At 40.6% G+C, this 27,326-nt stretch overlaps 1 protein-coding gene and 9 non-coding genes across 11 annotated transcripts in view; 7 read left to right on the top strand and 3 right to left on the bottom strand.

Moving 5' to 3' along the window:
- The window catches only part of LOC127644551 (gastrula zinc finger protein XlCGF57.1-like), a 532,867-nt gene that overhangs the window by 63,619 nt on the left and 441,922 nt on the right, over positions 1–27,326 (bottom strand). The window lies entirely within an intron of this gene.
- LOC127645850 (U5 spliceosomal RNA) lies at positions 1,294–1,408 on the top strand. Its single transcript, XR_007970819.1, has one exon. It is a non-coding gene; the product is annotated as a U5 spliceosomal RNA (small nuclear RNA).
- Positions 2,297–2,368, top strand: trnag-ucc (transfer RNA glycine (anticodon UCC)). Its single transcript has one exon. It is a non-coding gene; the product is annotated as a tRNA-Gly (tRNA).
- LOC127645849 (U5 spliceosomal RNA) lies at positions 3,687–3,801 on the top strand. The gene has a single exon (XR_007970818.1). It is a non-coding gene; the product is annotated as a U5 spliceosomal RNA (small nuclear RNA).
- trnag-ucc (transfer RNA glycine (anticodon UCC)) lies at positions 4,250–4,321 on the top strand. Its single transcript has one exon. It is a non-coding gene; the product is annotated as a tRNA-Gly (tRNA).
- Positions 14,365–14,436, bottom strand: trnad-guc (transfer RNA aspartic acid (anticodon GUC)). Its single transcript has one exon. It is a non-coding gene; the product is annotated as a tRNA-Asp (tRNA).
- LOC127645906 (U5 spliceosomal RNA) lies at positions 15,276–15,390 on the top strand. Its single transcript, XR_007970872.1, has one exon. It is a non-coding gene; the product is annotated as a U5 spliceosomal RNA (small nuclear RNA).
- Positions 24,397–24,511, top strand: LOC127645878 (U5 spliceosomal RNA). The gene has a single exon (XR_007970845.1). It is a non-coding gene; the product is annotated as a U5 spliceosomal RNA (small nuclear RNA).
- On the bottom strand, positions 26,085–26,156 carry trnad-guc (transfer RNA aspartic acid (anticodon GUC)). Its single transcript has one exon. It is a non-coding gene; the product is annotated as a tRNA-Asp (tRNA).
- On the top strand, positions 26,996–27,110 carry LOC127645858 (U5 spliceosomal RNA). Its single transcript, XR_007970826.1, has one exon. It is a non-coding gene; the product is annotated as a U5 spliceosomal RNA (small nuclear RNA).

Genomic DNA, 27,326 nt, shown 5'->3' with positions numbered 1-27,326 from the left:
ATTTTTAAAGACAGAACACATGCACGTTTGTTACGATCGTTTAACTTTTTATATGTAATCTATTTATTGTCTCCTTTAACAGTGATAATGTTACATCTAAATATGGAGTTTACATTTTTTTAGAAGACAACATACTATGGTATAGACAATTATAATCTATAAAATAAACATAAGAATCAATCAATAGTCCAATCAATTGAGAGAGAATAAACTGCAGATGCTGGCTATGTTAGCGAGTATGGCTAATAAATCCACCGCTTTAACTGATCTCTAACTTCTTTATCTGAAGCAAACGCTGTTAAAACACATTTAATGCTAATTAAATAAAAGGAAACAATCAACTTTATATACCTGAGATCCACCTGCATGCCTGTGCTCAGCCATGATGTTTGATCCGTGTCTCAAGCTAATGACGTAACTTCCAGAGAGGCATCACTGAGCCCGTTGTACACGCCCCAATCCTCTGACTCCACCCCCACGTCAAAACAGTGCCATAAAGTGAAACGCAGAGAAAAGTGAAGCGCAAAGGCAAAAGCGGTATCACGAGCTCACACGTGATGGAAATGCAGATTAAAAGGAGCGTTGCAAAGAAAAAGATGTGTGGCAAAATCATTGCTGCCTAAAAATCTGTTGCAGAGATAAAAAGGATAAAACATCTTTAGATTATTTTACAACAGTCATTGATTTTTGCAATTAATTACATCTTGATTTTTGCTATATTTTATTTATATTTTGCAATTCTTTATTTTTGTTTGCAAAACTTTCTTTTTTTCTCTCGATACTTTATTTTACGTTTGTGATACTTAATTTTTGTTTTAAAATTTTTTTTTTGTTTGCTCAATACTTTTTTTGTTTTGCAAAACTTTATTTTATTTTGCTATACTTTATATTTTTGCAAATATATGTGGCATGGAATTGATCCCATATTCTATGTCTTACTCTTCAGAACAAATGGCAATGATATTAATGTCACAACATGTTTGCACAAAGCACAACTTTCTTGTTTTACCTCAACACCTTACTCCAGAATTACCCTATCAAACGTTGTAATGAAGTCAACTAATATGTGTTATGCTTTCCATTAGGGGATTTTACTTGAACTCAGCTTCAGTGAGATTCTCTTTAGATTGGGATTGTTTTAATTTTTAGAGGGAAAAGGTATTACCTTAAATGCTCCCAATTGGAATGGTCCACTGAGAAAAAGCAATCCAGGAGGAACCTGCACCAGAGGTTACCCTTGTTGATTATTATGGCACAGTAGTGTTAGGGTACTGGCCCAAAGGCTATGGCTCACAGCTCGAGTTTCTCTTCATTGCGTATAAATCTTTCGCCTTTTACTAAAGATTTCCGTGGAGGGAAGCCTTTGCGAGTTTCCTGTATTTTTGGGAGCTCTGCTGCTAGCGGAGCTACATGAGTTTGGTAAAAGCAGCATCCATTTAAACATGGGATTGCAAGGCAGAGTGCTCTATGGGATCTGCAAGCAGGTCATTGGAATAGCATGTGGAGTAACCTCATATTTGGGCCTTTATTTGATCTTGACAAAAGGGGATACTTGTTCTTCAGATAAAGCATGATCAATACTAATTTTGTTTTTGTTTGGAGTTGGGTAATGAATTTCCACCTGTAACCTTTCAGTTGTTTAACACCTTAAAAGTGTTGGTGTTAGAAATGAAAATATTCTAAACCTCAGTGCCTTTTTCCTCTCCGGGTTTTTATTGAGTCGTGAATCAAATCAAGCAAACCAACGTTGTGGAGAAAGGTAAAGAATAGAAAAAGCTCCTTGTCTCCTCAATAACATACAAATATATAGGACAATACTGAAGGGAGTTCACATCTCTGAACCAATAGAAATAGACATTACCTCATAGATGACAAATGCATATGTTGGTCTCCTTCAAAACCTTAAGAGCCTTCGGACCTCTGGCATACACACTATTACAGTCTACACACTACACAATGTATACACAGAGGAAGAGAGAGAGAGAGAGAGCTCCATGCTAACATAAAACAGATGTTTGATAATGTATTCGGAATGGAATATTCCAACACAGCATTTTCTATCTTGGACAGAGCTGAGATATACCTATTTCTGACAGTTGGTAAGCAGCACGTATTTAAGGTCTGTCTAGCATTAAATGGAGTACTCTCTTCCACAAGATGGATAAGTCGGGATACAGACAGCAGGCATGCATTTTCAATGTGGGTATAAACTAGTATTTTGTTAACCAATTAATGTTCTCTGCTTTTTTATATGTACGCAATTCTATAAAACATGGCCTAAACATTGCTTCTGCTTGCGTTGGTGGTATAGTGGTGAGCATAGCTGCCTTCCAAGCAGTTGATCCGGGTTCGATTCCCGGCCAACGCATTGCATTTGGTTCAAGATGTTGTTATAATGAAATGGCTCATTTCTTCAGCAGCTTGAAAGTAGTATCTTGTTTATGTGATCCAAGATGTTTAGCAACCCAAAAAATGACACTTCCCATCAGGGAAGACAATCCAGGTCTAACGCGTAACAGGCCAAGACACAGTCCACTAGACCAACGAGGAAGTGCCTCTGAATTGTGGCCCCTGAGCCGATTGCCAGTTTGTGCAAAACCTGCCTGTTCACAAGAATATTATTGCTTACAATATGACAAACACTTTAAAGAAACAAGCTCTTATGCAAAGTAGTGTTTGGCAACCAGGGGAAACATCGCGAATGGCGCTTAAAGGTGCAAACACACCACTCAATTAGAATTGACAAGTTATTGTTCGGAAGCCCTAAAATGGCAAACTCCCCGTCGGGGAATCGAACCACGGTCTTCCGCGTGACAGGCGGAGATACTGTCCACTATACTAATGAGGAACGGCGTGCCAACTTGCTTCCAGTCATGGTGCCAAGTTGGGCAAACAGCATCTCCATATCTAGGATATGTAATGACTTTACAAAATTCAATCACATGAAGGTTCAAGGAGTATGATGCATTTTCATCAATTCAACAAAGAATTAAAACAATAGCATGCACTGTTTTCTTCTGTGCTAAAGGCCTTGGATGTTTATTAGAGTAGGGTGAAAAACAGGGTTTTGGTGAGTCATATCAGATCGCAATCAATGGTGTGTTGACACCTTTATTCTTTCTTTGTTCCTGAAAACTACTGTGATTCACACTGAATCACATTGTCACATGTTACTAGCCTGTGCCCTGAAAAGACTGAGTGGAAATGTTTCTTACTCACACCTGAGAGATGCCCATGGAAGAAATCCACATGATGTATATCAGTGTAAAGGATGTTTTGGTTCTGTGCTGTGTGGGCCATGCCCTTTTCCATATAAATGTTCTATGTCTTACTCTTCAGAACACATGGCAATGATATTAATGTCACAACATGTTTGCACAAAGCACAACTTTCTTGTTTTACCTCAACACCTTACTCCAGAATTACCCTATCAAACGTTGTAATGAAGTCAACTAATATGTGTTATGCTTTCCATTAGGGGATTTTACTTGAACTCAGCTTCAGTGAGATTCTCTTTAGATTGGGATTGTTTTAATTTTTAGAGGGAAAAGGTATTACCTTAAATGCTCCCAATTGGAATGGTCCACTGAGAAAAAGCAATCCAGGAGGAACCTGCACCAGAGGTTACCCTTGTTGATTATTATGGCACAGTAGTGTTAGGGTACTGGCCCAAAGGCTATGGCTCACAGCTCGAGTTTCTCTTCATTGCGTATAAATCTTTCGCCTTTTACTAAAGATTTCCGTGGAGGGAAGCCTTTGCGAGTTTCCTGTATTTTTGGGAGCTCTGCTGCTAGCGGAGCTACACGAGTTTGGTAAAAGCAGCATACATTTAAACATGGGATTGCAAGGCAAAGTGCTCTATGGGATCTGCAAGCAGGTCATTGGAATAGCATGTGGAGTAACCTCATATTTGGGCCTTTATTTGATCTTGACAAAAGGGGATACTTGTTCTTCAGATAAAGCATGATCAATACTAATTTTGTTTTTGTTTGGAGTTGGGTAATGAATTTCCACCTGTAACCTTTCAGTTGTTTAACACCTTAAAAGTGTTGGTAAGCAGCACGTATTTAAGGTCTGTCTAGCATTAAATGGAGTACTCTCTTCCACAAGATGGATAAGTCGGGATACAGACAGCAGGCATGCATTTTCAATGTGGGTATAAACTAGTATTTTGTTAATCAAAGAATGTTCTCTGCTTTTTTATATGTACGCAATTCTATAAATCATGTCCTAAACATTGCTTCTGCTTGCATAGGTGGTATAGTGGTGAGCATAGCTGCCTTCCAAGCAGTTGACCCGGGTTCTATTCCCGGCCAATGCATTGCATTTGGTTCAAGATGTTGTTATAATGAAATGGCTCATTGATCCAAGATGTTTAGTGTTAGGGGTATAACAGTTGTGACCCGGATCAGATAAGGAGAAAGAAAAACCAGGAGTCAAGAAGTTCAATCAAAGAATCCAAAATTTACTGATGAATAGTTTGCAGTGAAATTGGTAATAGCCAGCGGCAAAGTCTCACGAGGAGATCTAAAGCTAACTCAATACCTTACACAAATTTTTACATCAATTATACCATTTGCAATGACGTATATTCTATTATTTAACTCCTGATTGGCTAACAGAGCATAAAGTCACAACATATAGATAGCTATAGCACATCAACATTAATCAGCGCAATTGTCGTCCTGGATCGAGATTTACATCTGAAGTGACCTCGCAGATGGTCTCGGGCGTCTTCCAGTCTGCCTGCTGTGTCTCCCTGGGTAGAAGGTCAATACGCACACACGAAACACTGACGAATGACAGTGTTTCTCTCGCACTAAGGGAACCAGAGCACACATTTATCAGGTCATTTTAACCAAAACAGTGAGATAAGAAATATTCACCCCTCAGGCAAAGGAGAGAAATAACATGCATTCCTTCCCTTAAAGAAATAATAAGAGAAAATTTACACTTCTACTTATTCAAGTGCTATTACATAGAATTTTAAATCATATAATTAGTCATGGACAGGTAAAGATCAAAACACAGAATCCATCTGGGACATCTATGTAACATTCTCCCCTGCCCCCTCTCATCTCAAGCTTATTCCCAAAACGACCTTCAACCTGCGGGCAGGACAGAGAGAGAAAGGCTTCTGAGAAATGTGCAGGAAAGGAAAAATTAACTCTTAACACACATATGATTCAGAGTATATTTCAGTTATGCATAAGGAAATAAAAATTGATTATATGATCATGCATATAGTTAATTCATCATTTTATTAAAGAAGTTAAGCAACAGAATATAGATAGATATTGATATAAAAGGATATATATATGTATTGATATATCTGAAGAGACAAGGGATTTCGACCCTCACCCTTCAGTCCCCCGTTTTAGACCAATGTGGGGTCCAATACCGCCACGTCTGGTCTACCAAGTGAGGTCACTACGGAAGGTGGAGTGGTAACGCATGCTTCCCTGACGGGTCACACTTGTCTCTTCGCCTCATTGCGGACATGCTGGATACTAAAAATTCCCAGTCCCCACGCAAAGGCTCTCCCCCCTTCCACTCACAACATTGCATTGATGTTATCCTTCTTAAGTTTCTCTTCCAAGCGTGTCGTCAGTTTTCTCAGTCGTTTCTCCTCCTCGGAAGGGTTCAAGTTACTGCAAGCAGACCTGCATACATAAGAAAAACAGAAACGAACACACATGCACACACACAGACAGAGGACACCCACTCCCAAAAGAGCTCCGAAAGCATATAACACATATTTAACAGCTCCCATGACCAAATCCTCTGACGCAGCCACAAACTCCTCCCAGGCTTCCTCCACATATTCCTCCACTGTTTCCGTCATGTCAGTAAATATTGCTCCTACCGAAAAAGCCAAAACCAATGCTACTGCTATAGCAGACGGAGGTTCGAATCAGTATACCATGGAGTGACCTTAGATTTAAGCAACAAAGAATTCAAATACTCATAACCTGCAAATGGATCATTAGTTTTTATCTGTTCCAGAAATGCAGTGATAAATTTCTGCCGAGCTGTTTGCGCCTTCAACCGAGGAAAATATTCAGTCTTCTGCTTCAACTCTGCAACACAAAGAGACAGCTCTGCTTCGTTAGCTTTCTTACTCTTATCAACTGGACGCCATGCAGGACCCATGGGGTGTGTCAACCTGTGTTTAGCACAGTCCTTTGATGGAGTCTTAGACTCTAGATCTCTGATTTCCTGTAATGAAGGAATTGGACTCAGAAATTGTCTAAATTGTTTTGCCCTGTCAAACCACTCATCTCCAATAGCTACATCGGACAACTGAGGCCACATCCTCACTTGAAATGATTTATAATTGTCCCACAACAGCTCCTCATACTTTAAAGGTACCAGACTAGTCTTTGCTCGAGTATACACTATTTCAATATTCAGTTTAAACACTTGCAAATGCATCCATGCTGTCACATTATAAGCCATCGATGTAGGACTATAACATTTATCTTCAAGGTAATCATGCAAGTGATCCATGTTGAAAACAGTTTTGTTAGCAAGGTTCCTAGCAAACTCATACTGGTGTAACACATCAGAAAAACTAGCCCAAGTGTAACCTGACTTAACAAAAGAAGCATTACACACCTCCCAGGGTATCTCCATCATCTTCATACCGGTGAGCTTCTCAGAAATTTCTCTACATTTATCAACATCTCCAGGAGGAAACATCTTAACAGACCACTTTTGAATTTCTTTACCTAAACAACGCTCAACATGTGCAGTCTCCTTCCAAGGGTCATCGAATCTAGTGTACCTGGGCCAAGAGAGGGACAAAGCATTAATAGCAGGCAAACCATTTTGACTGCCATTCAGATCGAACTTGTCCTTGTCAGTTTTATCTATCCATCCTAACCTATCACAAACTGCACCGTAAGCCCTATTAGCGTCCCATCGGATCATGTGGCATGTAGTTGGGACTAACACTCCCATCTCATCAAATCCTTATCATTTATTGCGGTTTGATACTCATCAGACCCAGGTTCTTCTCTAATCACAATATTGCTATATATATAGCTTAGAGCTACATCTTTAACTACTTTGTTGTAACCAAGTACATTCTTAGCTTTGGGAAGATAGTATGACATGATGTGGCGAGGATCAGGAGCACTTGGGTAGAACGGAAGTTTCACTGCTTTTCCACCTAAAATCATGTGGGAGTCATCCACATCTGCTACCTGACGCCTCCTTCGTTCTGCTCTACTCTCACCTTTTCTAGACTTTAACAAATATCGATTAACCATATCCATTCAGTATAGAGCATGCACTCATGTTTTCACGAGCTATGTGGTCAGGGATCCAGCTCATTGAACTGAAATCTCCTTCAAACAGGTCAACGCCTCCACTCCTCATCCACCGACCTTTCTGCATAATGAGGGTAGTATCGGGATAATTTGGGGAGTGACCAAGCCAATAGGTCACTGTCTCATTTCCGTCCAAACGATAACAACGATCATTTACCTTTTGGTACATAGTCGGAATTAAATTTAGACCCTCAGTTGAATTTAGACATGGGTATTGTACCCATGATGGACGGTTATCGATCTCCTCGCAATCCCAATGAGTTGAAAACGCATGGAATCTCCCTGTCCAAATTGAAATTTGAATCCACATCAAAAATGATAAAGCGATCAGAATTAAAAATACCAACGAGAGCGGAAGTACCAATCGGATGAAAGCTCGTTTCACTTTCAGTCGTCTCTCACTACGCACTTCTTGAAGAATTAGCAGCTTCAGTATGTCGTCGGATTCAGCCATCTGTAATGATAAAACATTTGTTCTAGAATTCTAGAATTTTAACATACACGACAGACATTTAATGATCCCGTGGTAGTAAGTTGTTACACTTTTCAAGTGGTTTCACCTGTGACCAATGTCTCCATACTGTACCCAAAACACCCCTGTCCAGTAGAACAGAGGTGTTAGTGGTCAATACCACCTGATAAGGCCCATCAAATTTCGGACCTAAGGGGAAACTATCTCCGCTGTAACATTACATTGTCAACTATTTCAGGCAAAGCAGGCATGTCTTTTTGCTCAAAATTATCTCGATCTGCTTGTCGTGTGCTAACACTAACCCGTGTGTCTCGCAGACTGTCATCCAAAGCTTTCAGATAATTTTGTAAAGCGTCTTCCAAAGGCCCGGATGGTCCCTCATGTTGCAAGGGGGCATCCCAGGGCAGCCGCATGTAGCGACCTGTCATTACCTCAAAAGGGCTGAGCTGTGTAGTCTTGTTAGGGCTGGCTCTCATGCTTAACAAAATCGCTGGGACAGCCGCATGCCACCCTTTCCCCACTCCAACAATCTCTTTCTCAATGAAGTTTTAAGCGTACGATTAGTGCGTTCAATAGATCCGCTAGATTGGGGCCTAAATGGAATGTGAAAGTGTTGCCTCACCCCCATCAACTTCATGACATTTTTCATCACCTTACCAGTAAAATGTGTACCCTGATCTGAATCAATTTGTAAGGGCAAACCCCATCTTGGGAAAACTTCATTCAACATAATCTTGGCGGTTGCATCTGCGGTGCAGTTTCTCAGTGGAAATGCCTCAACCCATCTGGAAAACAGATCAACAATCATTAGAATGTATGTAAAACCTCCACTAGGGGCAGTGGACCTATGAAATCAATTTGGAGGTGTGTCCATGGCCCTTGAGGTCGAGGGGCATGTCCTAAGGGAATTTTCAGCTTAGAAGAAGAATTAACCTTAAGGCATACTAGACATCTCTTACAAAAATCATTGCAAGAAGCCCTCAGTCGTGGCCACCACCAGGTTTTGGAAATCATTGCATGTAGTTTTTCAGGACCTGCATGTGCCAAACCATGATACAAAGACATTAGTTCAGTTCTAGCAGAAACAGGACAAACAAAACGCTTATTAAATTTCCACAGTCCTTCTGCATTTTTCTGAGCTCCTAATTTTGTCCATTGTTCTATCTCTTCAGGGTCATCCTCATCATAGAGTTTAAAAATGTCTCTGGGGGTCTCACTCTCCTGAGGAGCAAGAGCCATAACACTCACACAAGTCTCAGTCCGTGTTGCAGCCTCTCTGGCAGCTGTGTCAGCAGCTCGGTTTCCTGCGGCCTCAGGAGATTTGTCCGTTGCATGTCCAGTGACTTTGATAACTGCTCCTGTTGCAGGAAGATCACAGGCATTCATAAGTTCTTTTACCTGCTGTTGATGAGAGATTGGCAGACCGGCACTGGTTAGAAATCCTCTGCGTCTCCACACAGGGCCGAAGTCATGAACAGCACCATATGCATAACGGCTGTCAGTGTAAACATTGACTCGTTTCCCTGGCCATACTGCAATGCTTGTGTCAATGCGACCAGCTCGGCCACTTGAGCCCCTCCTCCTGAAAGAGAACCACATTCAACAGTTTCACCATGTTCATTTACAACAGCCCAGCCAGTGAAGCGTTTTCCTGTTCATGAAAGCTGGAACCATCCACGAACAGCTTCATGGCATCGGAAAGTGGTTCAGATTGAAGAGGGCTCTGACTGTCCGTCTCGATCAGTCAGGCACAGTTGTGTGCAGTTCCTTCTTCTGGAAGTAAGGAGGCAGGGTTGATAGCAGTTTCTATGTCAATATTTATATCCACATTTTTACTCAAGAGAGTGGTCTCCCATTTAGCTCGTCTTTGATTAGAGATAGAGCCTAAACGAGTGTTTGTTAACAGTTTCAAAATCTGGTGTCTAGTGTGCAGTATCACCTTCTGATGAGTCACAATGTCCTCTGTAACCTTTACAGCCCATTCTGCACAGTCGCATATCAACAGGCACGGATGCTGTCCTGCCATTGAAACAGGAATAGGAGCAGAATAATATCCTACCATCCCATAGGAGTTTCTTCCTGGAACCCTTTGACCCAGGGCCGCTGAATAGGATCGAGTTCCCACCCATGTCCATAGATGGAACGGCCTGCTGGCATCGGCATGACGTAATGCTGGGGAGGAAGCAAGAGTTTCTTTGATACTCACAAACGCCTCCTCCATCTCCTCAGTCCAGTCGATCAGCTCTGCTCCAGGTTTTCCTCCTTTCAGCTTCTGTGAGTGGTTTAGAAAGTTCAGTGTATTCAGAAACATACTGGCGACAGTAATTCAAAAGACCCATTACTTGCCTTAGACCAGTAACCGTGTTTGGTTTTGGAAGTTCAATGATAGCTTTAACTCGTTCAGGAGTGATGCGTCTGCCGTGCACACCCACAATTTGCCCCAAATACGTCACTTCAGGCAGTGCTAGTTGTGCCTTCTTCAAGTTAATTTTGAATCCCCGTTTTGGAGGGCATTCAAAACAGTCTGTACAGCAGTCAAATGTTTGAACTTGGTTGGACTAGCAATTAAAATGTCATCCACATATTGTAGGACAACAGATCCGTCACACTCAATTTGTTTTCTTACCGGATCGATGAAGGATGCTAGTGCCTGGTGAAACAATGTGTGCAGAAACCTTGTGGCAAACGACTCCATGTCCATTGGCGACCCCTGCTGGTGAAAGCAAATCTGCCTTGGTCCTCCTTGGCTAGGGGACAAGTCCAAAACCGTTAGAAATGTCTAAAGCAGTAAAAAGACAATGTTCAGATCCTATCTCATGTAGGATAGTTGCGGGGTTGGCCACCAGAGGGTGCATTTTCTCAGACACTGAATTCAGAGAAGTGTAATCAATGGTCAAACACCAGCTCCCATCTGGCTTTTTTCAAAGGATATTGTCTTCTGGCTTCATGCAAAGGACCTGGGATGCTCAGTGGCTGAATCTGTGCTAAACCACAATCATATTTATCTTTTGCCCATACATCAGGGAATTTGGAAATTATAAACTTCCACTCAGAGCGAGTCTCAGTTAGACTAACAGATCCTGCCACTGCACATTTTCGCTCATGGTGGGGGCCACTCTGAGATAAGCGAATTGTTTCATTGCAGCCAAGCACCCACAGAGAATAATAAAGAGAAATAAACTCAAAATGCCTCCATTCAGTATTCATAATTAAAGAAACAATGAGCCAAATTGTTAAATCTGCACTTATCATCTGCAAAGTATGCAATACAGTGGCTATTTACACAGTGTTAGAAGTGATCTCAAGATCGAGATCTGTAATTGATACAGTCGCGCCTGTGTCAATCAAAATAAGGCATCCTTCACACTCATCATCGGCTAGCTGGAATACAAAATGAAATGTTAAGAAGCTTGCTAGAGACTGATCACCTCAGACCATATTCATCTTTATAAATGCTCCTATACTTTTGCTGTGTTTCACGCCTGCATTTATTTAGCCCAATCTGTTGCTTTAATGCATTCTCTCACACAGGGGCCCACATCTGCTCACAGCAGACCACATTCAGTTTCATTGTGTTTTTTTTTTCAATGAAAGTGAATGGTGACTGAGACTGAACGCTCTTTGGCCTTGATCACTGATAAAGTGTCTCAGTGTTCCCTGCTATCAAAATAGAACTGCATTTGTTTTTCTGTCAGGCAAGCTGAGCACACACACACATTTTCTGCCCAGAAAATCTTCAAAAATTTCACCCTCTCATTTTCTGTGATTTTTTTTTGTTTACCACTTCGACAATGTCTAGCAATGTGGCCCTCTCTGTTACAATTCCTGCATCTGGCAACAGGCTTGGTACAATCTCTAGAGGTATGACCTCTCTCGTCACAATTATAGCAGGTTATGTTATTGCGGGGACTCATTTCCACTTCCACTGACAGTTATAAGGTGGGGGCGTAAACAGCCACATTCAACAATCTGCGCGCCTCAGCATATGGCCCATCGTTCTGATTATCAGTATGATCAACAGCTGAAAGCAGCCGCTGCCTGAGCAGTCTGAGAAGGGAAGGTGGGGGCCAAGGGAGGACGGAGAACTGTCTCAACTTTCACAGCACTTTCTGCTTTTTCACAAACAGCCTCAAAACCCTTACTCAAACTACACAAATCACAGCCGACTTCCTGCCCAATCATTTTTGCCACTCTATCACGCTGGGCAATCAAACTAGACCATCCGTCCATCACATTTGGAATTGCCTTTTCATGGTTTAACGGTATACCACCCAGTTTACAAATCCATGAATAGGCAAACACGGATAGATATTTAGCCCTATCAGCGTCTTTTTCGTTCTGCAGCCAGTCAATCTGCTGCATGACGTTCCAATCAGAATCAAACCCCTGACTGACCATTTTCTTAATGAGTTGTGCATATTTCTTTGATCTGAGCTCGTCAGAGCAGAGCTGTTTACAGCGTGTGCCCTGCTCGTTTTGGTCAGAACTACTCATAAAATTCCCTTTATCAGACATTTTTCTTGGTCATAGTTGAAAATCACTACCGAAAAGATTTTAGCAGCAAATATTTTACGTGGATAAATTAACTATAGCAGCAACAATACTGGATTTCTACCAATTTCACCACAAAGTATTCTTCAAAAACATCCTGGTCACCTATACTGATCCATACCAATTAGGGTCACCATTTATTTACTTACTTGGGACCGCTCCTGATGCATCCCTGGCAAAACAATCCCTATTGTATTTTATTTTATTTTATAACTAATATCTGAATCCCTAACTGCCTGATTCACTAAGCTCGGGTACCCCTATCTGAGTTGGAAGAGACTGAGCAGGTTTACGGTGCCACTGGACCTCTCGTCCAGGGACGCACTCTGCCGGGGTGGTGCTTCACCCATGCCCACCTGGGCCCCCTCACAGAGCACGTTTCCCTTGCGCTGTTTGCTGTTGCCACTTAAACAGCACTCTCAGCGACTTCACTTGCGCTGTTTGCTGTTGCCACTTAAACAGCACTCTCAGCGACTTCACTTGCGCTGTTTGCTGTTGCCACTTAAACAGCACTCTCAGCGACTTCTTATACTCTCAATAGTATAATTAAATTACTCTTCACACGCCTCGTCGGAGTGAAGCTCTCCCGCTCCCCTTCAAAATCTCTTCCAGTCAGACAGCCCTAATAATTAATAAAAAGCTTCCTACCTTGTTTGCTGATTTGCCAGAGATGTCACCACGGAGTGATTGCCCGCATCCTCCACCAAACTGTTAGGGGTATAACAGTTGTGACCCGGATCAGATAAGGAGAAAGAAAAACCAGGAGTCAAGAAGTTCAATCAAAGAATCCAAAATTTACTGAAGAATAGTTTGCAGTGAAATTGGTACAGCCAGCGGCAAAGTCTCACGAGGAGATCGAAAGCTGACTCAATACCTTACACAAAATTTTACATCAATTATACCATTTGCAATGACGTATATTCTATTATTTAACTCCTGATTGGCTAACAGAGCATAAAGTCACAACATATAGATAGCTATAGCACATCAACATTAATCAGCGCAATTGTCGCCCTGGATCGAGATTTACATCTGAAGTGACCTCGCAGATGGTCTCGGGCGTCTTCCAGTCTGCCTGCTGTGTCTCCCTGGGTAGAAGGTCAATACGCACACACGAAACACTGACGGATGACAGTGTTTCTCTGCGCACAAGGGAACCAGAGCACACATTTATCAGGTCATTTTAACCAAAACAGTGAGATAAGAAATATTCACCCCTCAGGCAAAGGAGAGAAATAACATGCATTTCTTCCCTTAAAGAAATAATAAGAGAAAATTTACACTTCTACTTATTCAAGTGCTATTACATAGAATTTTAAATCATATAATTAGTCATGGACAGGTAAAGATCAAAACACAGAATCCATCTGGGACATCTATGTAACATTCTCCCCCCTGCCCCCCTCTCATCTCAAGCTTATTCCCAAAACGACCTTCAACCTGCGGGCAGGACAGAGAGAGAAAGGCTTCTGAGAAATGTGCAGGAAAGGAAAAATTAACTCTTAACACACATATGATTCAGAGTATATTTCAGTTATGCATAAGGAAATAAAAATTGATTATATGATCATGCATATAGTTAATTCATCATTTTATTAAAGAAGTTAAGCAACAGAATATAGATAGATATTGATATAAAAGGATATATATATATGTATTGATATATCTGAAGAGACAAGGGATTTCGACCCTCACCCTTCATTAGCAACCCAAAAAATGACACTACCCATCAGGGAAGACAATCCAGGTCTAACGCGTAACAGGCCAAGATACAGTCCACTAGACCAACGAGGAAGTGCCTCTGAATCGTGGCCCCTGAGCCGATTGCCAGTTTGTGCAAAACCTGCCTGTTCACAAGAATAGTATTGCTTACAATATGAGAAACACGCACTTGTGCAAAGTAGTGTTTGGCAACCAGGGGAAACATCGCGAATGGCGCTTAAAGGTGCAAACACACCACTCAATTAGAATTGACAAGTTATTGTTCGGAAGCCCTAAAACGGCAAACTCCCCGTCGGGGAATCAAACCCCGGTCTTCCGCGTGACAGGCGGAGATACTGTCCACTATACTAACGAGGAACAGCGTGCCAACTTGCTTCCAGTCATGGTGCCAAGTTGGGCAAACAGCATCTCCATATCTAGGATATGTAATGTCTTTACAAAATTCAATCACATGAAGGTTCAAGGAGTATGATGCATTTTCATCAATTCAACAAAGAATTAAAACAATAGCATGCACTGTTTTCTTCTGTGCTAAAGGCCTTGGATGTTTATTAGAGTAGGGTGAAAAACAGGGTTTTGGTGAGTCATATCAGATCGCAATCAATGGTGTGTTGACACCTTTATTCTTTCTTTGTTCCTGAAAACTACTGTGATTCACACTGAATCACATTGTCACATGTTACTAGCCTGTGCCCTGAAAAGACTGAGTGGAAATGTTTCTTACTCACACCTGAGAGATGCCCATGGAAGAAATCCACATGATGTATATCAGTGTAAAGGATGTTTTGGTTCTGTGCTGTGTGGGCCATGCCCTTTTCCATATAAATGTTCTATGTCTTACTCTTCAGAACAAATGGCAATGATATTAATGTCACAACATGTTTGCACAAAGCACAACTTTCTTGTTTTACCTCAACACCTTACTCCAGAATTACCCTATCAAACGTTGTAATGAAGTCAACTAATATGTGTTATGCTTTCCATTTGGGGCATTATTACTTGAACTCAGCTTCAGTGAGATTCTCTTTAGATTGGGATTGTTTTAATTTTTAGAGGGAAAGGTATTACCTTAAATGCTCCCAATTGGAATGGTCCACTGAGAAAAAGCAATCCAGGAGGAACCTGCACCAGAGGTTACCCTTGTTGATTATTATGGCACAGTAGTGTTAGGGTACTGGCCCAAAGGCTATGGCTCACAGCTCGAGTTTCTCTTCATTGCGTATAAATCTTTTGCCTTTTACTAAAGATTTCCGTGGAGGGGAACCTTTGTGAGTTTCCTGTATTTTTGGGAGCTCTGCTGCTAGCGGAGCTACACGAGTTTGGTAAAAGCAGCATAGATTTAAACATGGGATTGCAAGGCAGAGTGCTCTATGGGATCTGCAAGCAGGTCATTGGAATAGCATGTGGAGTAACCTCATATTTGGGCCTTTATTTGATCTTGACAAAAGGGGATACTTGTTCTTCAGATAAAGCATGATCAATACTAATTTTGTTTTTGTTTGGAGTTGGGTAATGAATTTCCACCTGTAACCTTTCAGTTGTTTAACACCTTAAAAGTGTTGGTGTTAGAAATGAAAATATTCTAAACCTCAGTGCCTTTTTCCTCTCCGGTTTTTATTGAGTCGTGAATCAAATCAAGCAAACCAACGTTGTGGAGAAAGGTAAAGAATAGAAAAAGCTCCTTGTCTCCTCAATAACATACAAATATATAGGACAATACTGAAGGGAGTTCACATCTCTGAACCAATAGAAATAGACATTACCTCATAGATGACAAATGCATATGTTGGTCTCCTTCAAAACCTTAAGAGCCTTCGGACCTCTGGCATACACACTATTACAGTCTACACACTACACAATGTATACACAGAGGAAGAGAGAGAGAGAGAGAGAGCTCCATGCTAACATAAAACAGATGTTTGATAATGTATTCGAATGGAATATTCCAACACAGCATTTTCTATCTTGGACAGAGCTGAGATATACCTATTTCTGACAGTGCCCGCTTTGATAATGACGTTATATTATAACATAATTATCACATTACATGATTCTCAGCATGTCCATTATTACATAATAATACATGAAACATATTTCAATTAAACATTTCTTTCAAAATCATTAGTACTTGATAGTTCTGCTTGCTAAAGGGTATTTGAGAGAATACAAAAGTATTCATAGAAAGATAAATCAACATTCTAATGAATGGAATAATACAGCAAACAATAAATGAAAGAATTAACAGTATAACTCCAATTGGTATTAAAGAAGATACAAGTAATTGTTTCCAACTTGTAATCCAATCTCCAAACCCATAATCTATCATTCATTTGTCTTCTCTGTAATTCATCAACAATTTTTTGTCATATTATTTATACCATCTATGATATGACCATCTTCATCATTTTCGGGTATATATGTACAAATATAACAGTCACACTGTTGCATTAGTAATTGTAACAAACATAGGCCAAATAATAACATAAGTAGAATGCATACAACAATCGATATAATGGAAGACATTCAGGGTGCTGAAACCACCCAAACACATTGGAAAATGTCCCCATATTCCCTAACGTTATCAGCTAATTCTTTATTCAACTTATCCCTTTCCTTTCATAACTTCATGAATTCACCATCATCATCATCAATGTGACCCAGGATGTATGTATAGCATTTATCACCAAATATTTTACATATTCCTACTCCAATCTTTAGCCAAGAATTAATCCAAACATTTAATACCTCTTGGCTGTCCAACACGGTAAATATACTTCAGGGTCACTTGGGGCATCACACTCTATTTAACTTTGTTTCTGGGTGTTTACCCGTACCCTCATAACAAAAACATCTTCATTTAATATTACCATAAAACATAAACCATTATACATTATTTCTAGGAATTGGAATTACACTTGTGACTCCTTGCTTTTGTTTTGATACTGAACGGGCATAGGCAAGCACGAACACCTGCCCTATGCAGTGTCAGTAGGATTGTTTTCATGTTGACTGTTCCAGGTTCCTCCTCAGGTCCTCCTAATTCAAAGATTCCGGTTCGGGCACTGGTGCTGCATGTTCAGCTCCTCCAGGGCTTTCACCGTTCACCTTGAATCAGTAAGGCCTTCCTCTGGAGCAAGCTTCACGCGGCTTGCGTGGATCCACTGTGGTTGAAGATCAGTCAGCACCTCTGTTCGGGTCACCGGCAATACAGTAGTTGGGCCCACTTTAGTTCACCTAACTTTTTGGTTTCAGATACTTCAACAGAACCTGCTGATTCGGAACAAATGAGAAGAACTTTCTGCAGGCAGAGGGAGAGAAACATCATTCTTTATGTCGTTTAAATATTTTAATGAGGAAACCCACATAATCCGCGATGATCACCTCCGTGTCACCTGTGGAGAGATTGCCAGCGCGACCTCTGACCCAAGGGGTCGGGAAAGGTCTACCCATAAGAATTTCAAAGGGAGACAGTTTTGTAGTGGCTGACGGAGACATTCTCATTTCCGTCAATATGGCAGGCAATAAATCAACCCAATTTCTGCCCGTATCTAGACACGCTTTATTAAGACGTTCTTTTATCGTTTTGTTCAAACGCTCCACGCTTGATCTAAGACTGAGGATGATACGGGATATGAAAATGCCAATTAATACTAAGTTCTTTAGCTAATAATTGTGTTACTTTAAAAGCAAATGGAGTTCCATTATCGCTTGCTATAACAGTTGGAATACCAAGCGGTATAATTTCTTTGGCAAGAACCTTCACTACTGTCTTTAGCGTCTTCTTTTCCACACGGAAAAGCCTCAGGCCACTTAGTAAATCGGTCAATAATCACGAGCAAATACTTGTGATTTCCACATGGAGGCATGTGTGTAAAATTGATCTGTAAATATTGGAAAGGAAGTTCAGGATGCGGTAAAGCATCATGGCTGATTGCCTTGTGCCTGTTTGTTTGCGCACACACCAGGCAAGCATCCAATATCAACAAAGTATTTCTTCGAACGTTCGCAATGCAGTATGATTGATTCAAATTTTGTATCACTTTCTCTTTGACACGTGTGATACACCATGATAATGTCTACACAGCATTACAACAGTAGATGCTGGTAGCCGATTCTACCTTGTTTATCTCTTAAAATACCAACTTGATCTGGTTTTACTTCATTGGCTGCCCAATGAGTCAAATCATTTTGAGTAGGATTCGCTTGTAAGATTTTAACATCCAAATCATTAATCAAAGATGAATTCATCATCGGCACTTCATTGTTTTGTTCATCTACATGCGGACTCACGCATTGCTTCTTTTGCTGCCCATTTCGCTACTTCATCCAGCAAATCTGTTACCTTTGGCCTCGTCAGATTCACCTGTTTTATGACCAGCTACTTTAATTACAGCAAGCTTCAATGGTTGCTGTGCTGCACTAATCAGCTCGGCCACAATGTTATGATGCGAAATAGGTTTTCCTTCGGAGGTTTTGAAATTTCTTTCCTCCCACAATTTAGCAAAATCATGGACTACGCCATACGCATATTTGGAGTCAGTATATATATTGATACACTGACCTTTTGCCAATTGACAAGCTCTTGTTAAAGCAATCAGTTCTGCGACTTGTGCTGATTTATGTGGCAGTGAATATGCTTCAATTACTTTGTTAGGCAATTCAACAATAGCATAACCACACAAATATGTATTGTTGTTTGGCTTAAAGCAGGATCCATCAATATACCAATGGATTCCTCCTCCAGGACAGACGTGGAAACGCCTGGCCTGCAAGCAGTCGAAATTTGGATCCTGTTCAGGCAGTCGTGGTCGCCGCTCTCAAATTCACCTTGTGTCAGCAACCTATGCAAATGTACAGTAGGGCCATGAATAACAGAAGTTACTTTCAACGCTACATTAGCAGTAGCTAACAATATAGCCTCATAGCCGGAACGGCGTTGGGCAGTCATGTGTTGAGTCGAAATATTATGCATAATGGCTCCTACCCGATGAGAAACATGTACAATAAGAGGATGTGACAAAACAACCTTTTCAGCATCCTGTATCATGATTGCTGTAGAAGCCACTGCACGCAAACAAGCCGGAAGTCCCTGAGCTGATCGAATCAAGGGTCTTAGATAAATAAGCTATTGGACGAAAAGTGCCCCCATGCTCTTGGGCCAGGATTGCTGCGGCTGTGCCCCCACTTTCGTACACGTATAGATGAAAGTCTTGTGTGTAACAGGGTAGGCCAAGGGCAGGCGGCCTTAAGAGTGATGCTTGCAAATGTTTGAATGCTTGATTCATCTCACTTGTCCATGTAAGATCGTCGTTGTCACCCAGCCGTAGCTTCGCACGAGGATTTTGTCAAACATGGAGCAATTAGGCACCCACAGGCGGCAGTAATTGACCAGTCCCAGGAAGCTTTGCATTTGCTTCCATGTGGATGGATGCTTAAATGTAGCGATGGCTTTGATCCTGTCCGCAGACAGATCGAACTTGGCCTTGTGACAGTTCATGTCCAAGGTAAGTGACTTTTCTCTGCACCCATTGAAGTTTGTCAGCCAGGACTTTGCAAACAATTTCTTTTTGTGGCAGCAGCACACATGTGACCAGCAGGCAGGTGTCTGGAGGAAGTTTGACATCTTTCAGTGTGTTGTGCACTACAGCGGAGAAAACAGCCGGAGAATCTCTGAACCCTTGAGGGAGACGTGTCCAACTATATTGACAATTCTGAAAACAAAATGCAAACAGTGGCTGAGTATCAGGATGAACAGGAATACTGAAAAATGCGGAGCTTAAATCAATAACATAATAAAATGTATGTTCTGAAGGAATAGAATTAATTATAGCCTGAACTTCTGGTACAATAGGAGCAAGTGGTTTGATCAAATCATTAATTTTTTCTTAGGTCTTACGTTAAACGCCAAGTACCATTAGCTTTCTTAATTGGATTAATTGGTGTATTATAAGGTGAATGAGTTCGAACCAGAATGCCTTGTTCCAAAAATCGATCAATGAGAGGTTTAAGTCCCTCCTCTTTTTCCTTTGAAAGCGGGTGTTTATGAAACACAGGCCTAGTATTTATCAAAATCGCCCTGTAGGGCTGGATATCTATTAACCCTACGTCATCCTTGTGTTCCACCCACAATTGAGGGTTGACTCGAAATTTCTGGTAGCCGCACAGTTGCAGACGAATCTTCAACAAGAGCATTTCCGTGTCGGTTGTAATGGAAAAACTGAAGGAAACAAAAGTGTCAAAGAGTTAGCATCAAAATTCAATTTCATACCAATTTTGTGCATCAAGTCTGCACCTAACAGGCAGAATGGTGAATTCGGTATAATTGCAAATGAATGCATTTTAAACAATGTCGATACATCCTTAGAGGTAATTGGTAAGGTGGGCGTCAATTCAGCATTTCACAGGAACATTATTAATCCCTACAGAATTAATTTGCTTTCCCGTGACGGAGCCTGCATGAGTACACATCAGAAGATAACGAGGACAACCGAAGCCGCTATCAATTAAAACATGTAGGTTTATGGTCAACATTTAGTTCAAGTAATGGCAAAACATTTGATTTATTTGGATATTTCATCGAAAGTTTTGAAAATTCAGATTCTTTGCTCTCGCACCGTCAGGCTGATTCCATTCAGTTGGATATCTCCTTGAATTTTTTTTTTTTTTTTACACTCTGTCTGTAGCTAGGAGAAAACGAAGGTGGGGGTTTTCTGTCATAGACATTTGAGCGTGTACACATCTGGTTTGTATTAAACTGTTGCTTTTTCCTCTCCCCTCAGGCAGTAAGCCTGACTGTGAACTGAGATGAGCCCTTTGTCTGCAAGATTTTGCAAGATGTCCAGAACGACCACAACAGTAACATTTAACAGACTTTTTGTGTGAACGAAGGGACGCTTTTTCTGAGCCGCATCAACCTGTAACATAATTAGAGTTTTTTCTTTTGAGGAAGCAAAGGCTTCAGCAGAGGAAAACTCACATAAACACTTGTCAAAGTCATCAATTGACATCGTTAAAAAATTATTCGTGGTGATAGCTATAACATCAGCAAAAGGCAACGTATGAACCTTAAATCCTTCTGAAGTTTCCACTGAACGGAATTGCAGTTGCAGCCTTCAAATCATGATGCAGTTCATTTTTCACGGGCGCACACGCTAAAGGAGCCTGAAAATATTCATAACTCGGAGGGAGAGCGGGGAGAGAAAGTTTCATGTTTCTCCTCAGGCTGTGAGACTGACTGAGTGACACTCACCACTCTGTCCGACTCTGCTCTGAGATCAGCCCGCGGAGTAGAAAATTTACGATCTTTTTATTTTTTTTTATTTTTTATTTTTTTCATCCGCTTTGTCTATCTCAGGTCCATGATCCCAGTACTTTTTCATCATTGCCCAAGTTTTATAGGATTGTGTCATATAATCAAAGTCCCATTCTGGATTACCCCAATTTCCTAAAATCATGTCTTTCGCTGCAGTCATGTCTGTATCTTTAAACGATCTTTCGCAGGAAATGGATCTAATTGTATTTTACCCTCTGACCAGCCAGCTAAATTTGATAGATAAGGTTCCGTAAAAAGGCTTGATTATTTCTATCCATAAAATCTTTCGGAGATTCATTAAATAAAGGTGGATTTATTTTATTTCCCATTTTTGAGACCACAAAAATATACACCTGTAAACAAAATAAACAAAATTCAAATAATCAAATAGAAAAAACAAAGAAGAAAAAATGCTGCAGTGTCAATTGTTAGTAAAGCATTTTAGTCAAAGAAGCAAAGAAAGAAGAGGAATAGAGAAAGAGGAGAAAAAAATTGCATTGATTCAATCACAAACCCCAAAAAAACGACGGAGATTTTTTATGCTTATAAAAGTAAGGATCTCACACAACGAAGGAAATTAATCACGTTTCCTTACGTTCTTCTCGAAGTTTATCAAAAACTTACGAGGAAATCACATAACAAAAAAGAGGGAATTCATGTCTCTTTCTTTGTTCTTCCCGTATTTCATTAGAAGTACGAGGGAAACCTTCCCGCATTTATCAAAAAATACGAGGAGACCGTACACTACTAACGATAAATAAACTGGATTATGTCCTTTATCGCTCTTCCCGCATTATTTAAACACGAGGAGTCACCAGTCTCTGCTGAACAGTCTCTGGTGACATATACGGTCTTTCAATAACGCAATCCGGCACTATCATAACATTATAATCATATACTTTAAAATTATTTCTCATCAAACAATAAGAATCAACTCCTCATTAAAAGGGGAATTAATTTAGATTCTTACCGTTTGGAAATCCCGGACGAGCCCCCAATTGTTAGAAATGAAAATATTCTAAACCTCAGTGCCTTTTTCCTCTCCGGGTTTTTATTGAGTCGTGAATCAAATCAAGCAAACCAACGTTGGGGAGAAAGTTAAAGAATAGAAAAAGCTCCTTGTCTCCTCAATAACATACAAATATATAGGACAATACTGAAGGGAGTTCACATCTCTGAACCAATAGAAATAGACATTACCTCATAGATGACAAATGCATATGTTGGTTTCCTTCAAAACCTTAAGAGCCTTCGGACCTCTGGCATACACACTATTACAGTCTACACACTACACAATGTATACACAGAGGAAGAGAGAGAGAGAGAGAGCTCCATGCTAACATAAAACAGATGTTTGATAATGTATTCGGAATGGAATATTCCAACACAGCATTTTCTATCTTGGACAGAGCTGAGATATACCTATTTCTGACAGTTGGTAAGTAGCACGTATTTAAGGTCTGTCTAGCATTAAATGGAGTACTCTCTTCCACAAGATGGATAAGTCGGGATACAGACAGCAGGCATGCATTTTCAATGTGGGTATAAACTAGTATTTTGTTAACCAAGGAATGTTCTCTGCTTTTTTATATGTACGCAATTCTATAAAACATGGCCTAAATGTTGCTTCTGCTTGCGTTGGTGTTATAGTGGTGAGCATAGCTGCCTTCCGAGCAGTTGACCCAGGTTCAATTCCCGGCCAACGCATTGCATTTGGTTCAAGATGTTGTTATAATGAAATGGCTCATTTCTTCAGCAGCTTGAAAGTAGTATCTTGTTTATGTGATCCAAGATGTTTAGCAACCCAAAAAATGACACTACCCATCAGGGAAGACAATCCAGGTCTAACGCGTAACAGGCCAAGACACAGTCCACTAGACCAACGAGGAAGTGCCTCTGAATCGTGGCCCCTGAGCCGATTGCCAGTTTGTGCAAAACCTGCCTGTTCACAAGAATATTATTGCTTACAATATGACAAACACTTTAAAGAAACAAGCACTTGTGCAAAGTAGTGTTTGGCAACCAGGGGAAACATCGCGAATGGCGCTTAAAGGTGCAAACACACCACTCAATTAGAATTGACAAGTTATTGTTCGGAAGCCCTAAAATGGCAAACTACCCGTCTTCCGCGTGAGAGGCGGAGGTACTGTCCACTATACTAACGAGGAACGGTGTACCAACTTGCTTCCAGTCATGGTGCCAAGTTGGGCAAACAGCATCTCCATATCTAGGATATGTAATGACTTTACAAAATTCAATCACATGAAGGTTCAAGGAGTATGATGCATTTTCATCAATTCAACAAAGAATTAAAACAATAGCATGCACTGTTTTCTTCTGTGCTAAAGGCCTTGGATGTTTATTAGAGTAGGGTGAAAAACAGGGTTTTGGTGAGTCATATCAGATCGCAATCAATGGTGTGTTGACACCTTTATTCTTTCTTTGTTCCTGGAAACTACTGTGATTCACACTGAATCACATTGTCACATGTTACTAGCCTGTGCCCTGAAAAGACTGAGTGGAAATGTTTCTTACTCACACCTGAGAGATGCCCATGGAAGAAATCCACATGATGTATATCAGTGTAAAGGATGTTTTGGTTCTGTGCTGTGTGGGCCATGCCCTTTTCCATATAAATGTTCTATGTCTTACTCTTCAGAACAAATGGCAATGATATTAATGTCACAACATGTTTGCACAAAGCACAACTTTCTTGTTTTACCTCAACACCTTACTCCAGAATTACCCTATCAAACGTTGTAATGAAGTCAACTAATATGTGTTATGCTTTCCATTAGGGGATTTTATTGAACTCAGCTTCAGTGAGATTCTCTTTAGATTGGGATTGTTTTAATTTTTAGAGGGAAAAGGTAGTACCTTAAATGCTCCCAATTGGAATGGTCCACTGAGAAAAAGCAATCCAGGAGGAACCTGCACCAGAGGTTACCCTTGTTGATTATTATGGCACAGTAGTGTTAGGGTACTGGCCCAAAGGCTATGGCTCACAGCTCGAGTTTCTCTTCATTGCGTATAAATCTTTCAGCCTTTTACTAACGATTTCTGTGGAGGGAGCCTTTGTGAGTTTCCTGTATTTTTGGGAGCTCTGCTGCTAGCGGAGCTACACGAGTTTGGTAAAAGCAGCATCCATTTAAACATGGGATTGCAAGGCAGAGTGCTCTATGGGATCTGCAAGCAGGTCATTGGAATAGCATGTGGAGTAACCTCATATTTGGGCTTTTATTTGATCTTGACAAAAGGGATACTTGTTCTTCAGATAAAGCATGATCAATACTAATTTTTTTTTGTTTGGAGTTGGGTAACTCCATTGCATTTGGTTCAAGATGTTGTTATAATGAAATGGCTCATTGATCCAAGATGTTTAGTGTTAGGGGTATAACAGTTATGACCCGGATCAGATAAGGAGAAAGAAAACCAGGAGTCAAGAAGTTCAATCAAAGAATCCAAAATTTACTGAAGAATAGTTTGCAGTGAAATTGGTACAGCCAGCGGCAAAGTCTCACGAGGAGATCGAAAGCTAACTCAATACCTTACACAAAATTTTACATCAATTATACCATTTGCAATGACGTATATTCTATTATTTAACTCCTGATTGGCTAACAGAGCATAAAGTCACAACATATAGATAGCTATAGCACATCAACATTAATCAGCGCAATTGTCGTCCTGGATCGAGATTTACATCTGAAGTGACCTCGCAGATGGTCTCGGTGTCTTCCAGTCTGCCTGCTGTGTCTCCCTGGGTAGAAGGTCAATACGCACACACGAAACACTGACAAATGACAGTGTTTCTCTGCGCCTAAGGGAACCAGAGCACACATTTATCAGGTCATTTTAACCAAAACAGTGAGATAAGAAATATTCACCCCTCAGGCAAAGGAGAGAAATAACATGCATTCCTTCCCTTAAAGAAATAATAAGAGAAAATTTACACTTCTACTTATTCAAGTGCTATTACATATTTTAAATTTTAAATCATATAATTAGTCATGGACAGGTAAAGATCAAAACACAGAATCCATCTGGGACATCTATGTAACATTCTCCCCTGCCCCCTCTCATCTCAAGCTTATTCCCAAAACGACCTTCAACCTGCGGGCAGGACAGAGAGAGAAAGGCTTCTGAGAAATGTGCAGGAAAGGAAAAATTAACTCTTAACACACATATGATTCAGAGTATATTTCAGTTATGCATAAGGAAATAAAAATTGATTATATGATCATGCATATAGTTAATTCATCATTTTATTAAAGAAGTTAAGCAACAGAATATAGATAGATATTGATATAAAAGGATATATATATATGTATTGATATATCTGAAGAGACAAGGGATTTCGACCCTCACCCTTCATTAGCAACCCAAAAAATGACACTACCCATCAGCGAAGACAATCCAGGTCTAACGCGTAACAGGCCAAGACACAGTCCACTAGACCAATGAGGAAGTGCCTCTGAATCGTGGCCCCTGAGCCGATTGCCAGTTTGTGCAAAACCTGCCTGTTCACAAGAATAGTATTGCTTACAATATGAGAAACACTTTAAAGAAACACGCACTTGTGCAAAGTAGTGTTTGGCAACCAGGGGAAACATTGCGAATGGCGCTTAAAGGTGCAAACACACCACTCAATTAGAATTGACAAGTTACTGTTCGGAAGCCCTAAAACGGCAAACTCCCCGTCGGGGAATCGAACCCCAGTCTTCCGCGTGACAGGCGGAGATACTGTCCACTATACTAACGAGGAACGGCGTGCCAATTTGCTTCCAGTCATGGTGCCAAGTTGGGCAAACAGCATCTCCATATCTAGGATATGTAATGACTTTACAAAATTCAATCACATGAAGGTTCAAGGAGTATGATGCATTTTCATCAATTCAACAAAGAATTAAAACAATAGCATGCACTGTTTTCTTCTGTGCTAAAGGCCTTGGATGTTTATTAGAGTAGGGTGAAAAACAGGGTTTTGGTGAGTCATATCAGATCGCAATCAATGGTGTGTTGACACCTTTATTCTTTCTTTGTTCCTGAAAACTACTGTGATTCACACTGAATCACATTGTCTCATGTTACTAGCCTGTGCCCTGAAAAGACTGAGTGGAAATGTTTCTTACTCACACCTGAGAGATGCCCATGGAAGAAATCCACATGATGTATATCAGTGTAAAGGATGTTTTGGTTCTGTGCTGTGTGGGCCATGCCCTTTTCCATATAAATGTTCTATGTCTTACTCTTCAGAACAAATGGCAATGATATTACTGTCACAACATGTTTGCACAAAGCACAACTTTCTTGTTTTACCTCAACACCTTACTCCAGAATTACCCTATCAAACGTTGTAATGAAGTCAACTAATATGTGTTATGCTTTCCATTTGGGGCATTATTACTTGAACTCAGCTTCAGTGAGATTCTCTTTAGATTGGGATTGTTTTAATTTTTAGAGGGAAAGGTATTACCTTAAATGCTCCCAACTGGAATGGTCCACTGAGAAAAAGCAATCCAGGAGGAACCTGCACCAGAGGTTACCCTTGTTGATTATTATGGCACAGTAGTGTTAGGGTACTGGCCCAAAGGCTATGGCTCACAGCTCGAGTTTCTCTTCATTGCATATAAATCTTTCGCCTTTTACTAAAGATTTCCGTGGAGGGTAACCTTTGCGAGTTTCCTGTATTTTTGGGAGCTCTGCTGCTAGCGGAGCTACACGAGTTTGGTAAAAGCAGCATACATTTAAACATGGGATTGCAAAGCAGAGTGCTCTATGGGATCTGCAAGCAGGTAATTGGAATAGCATGTGGAGTAACCTCATATTTGGGCCTTTATTTGATCTTGACAAAAGGGGATACTTGTTCTTCAGATAAAGCATGATCAATACTAATTTTGTTTTTGTTTGGAGTTGGGTAACTCCATTGCATTTG

This window comes from Xyrauchen texanus, chromosome 6, assembly GCF_025860055.1.
Source record: "Xyrauchen texanus isolate HMW12.3.18 chromosome 6, RBS_HiC_50CHRs, whole genome shotgun sequence".
NCBI lineage: Eukaryota > Metazoa > Chordata > Actinopteri > Cypriniformes > Catostomidae > Xyrauchen > Xyrauchen texanus.
The sequence above is the reverse complement of the archived record's forward strand: the minus strand, read 5'-3'. Positions and strand labels throughout refer to the sequence as shown.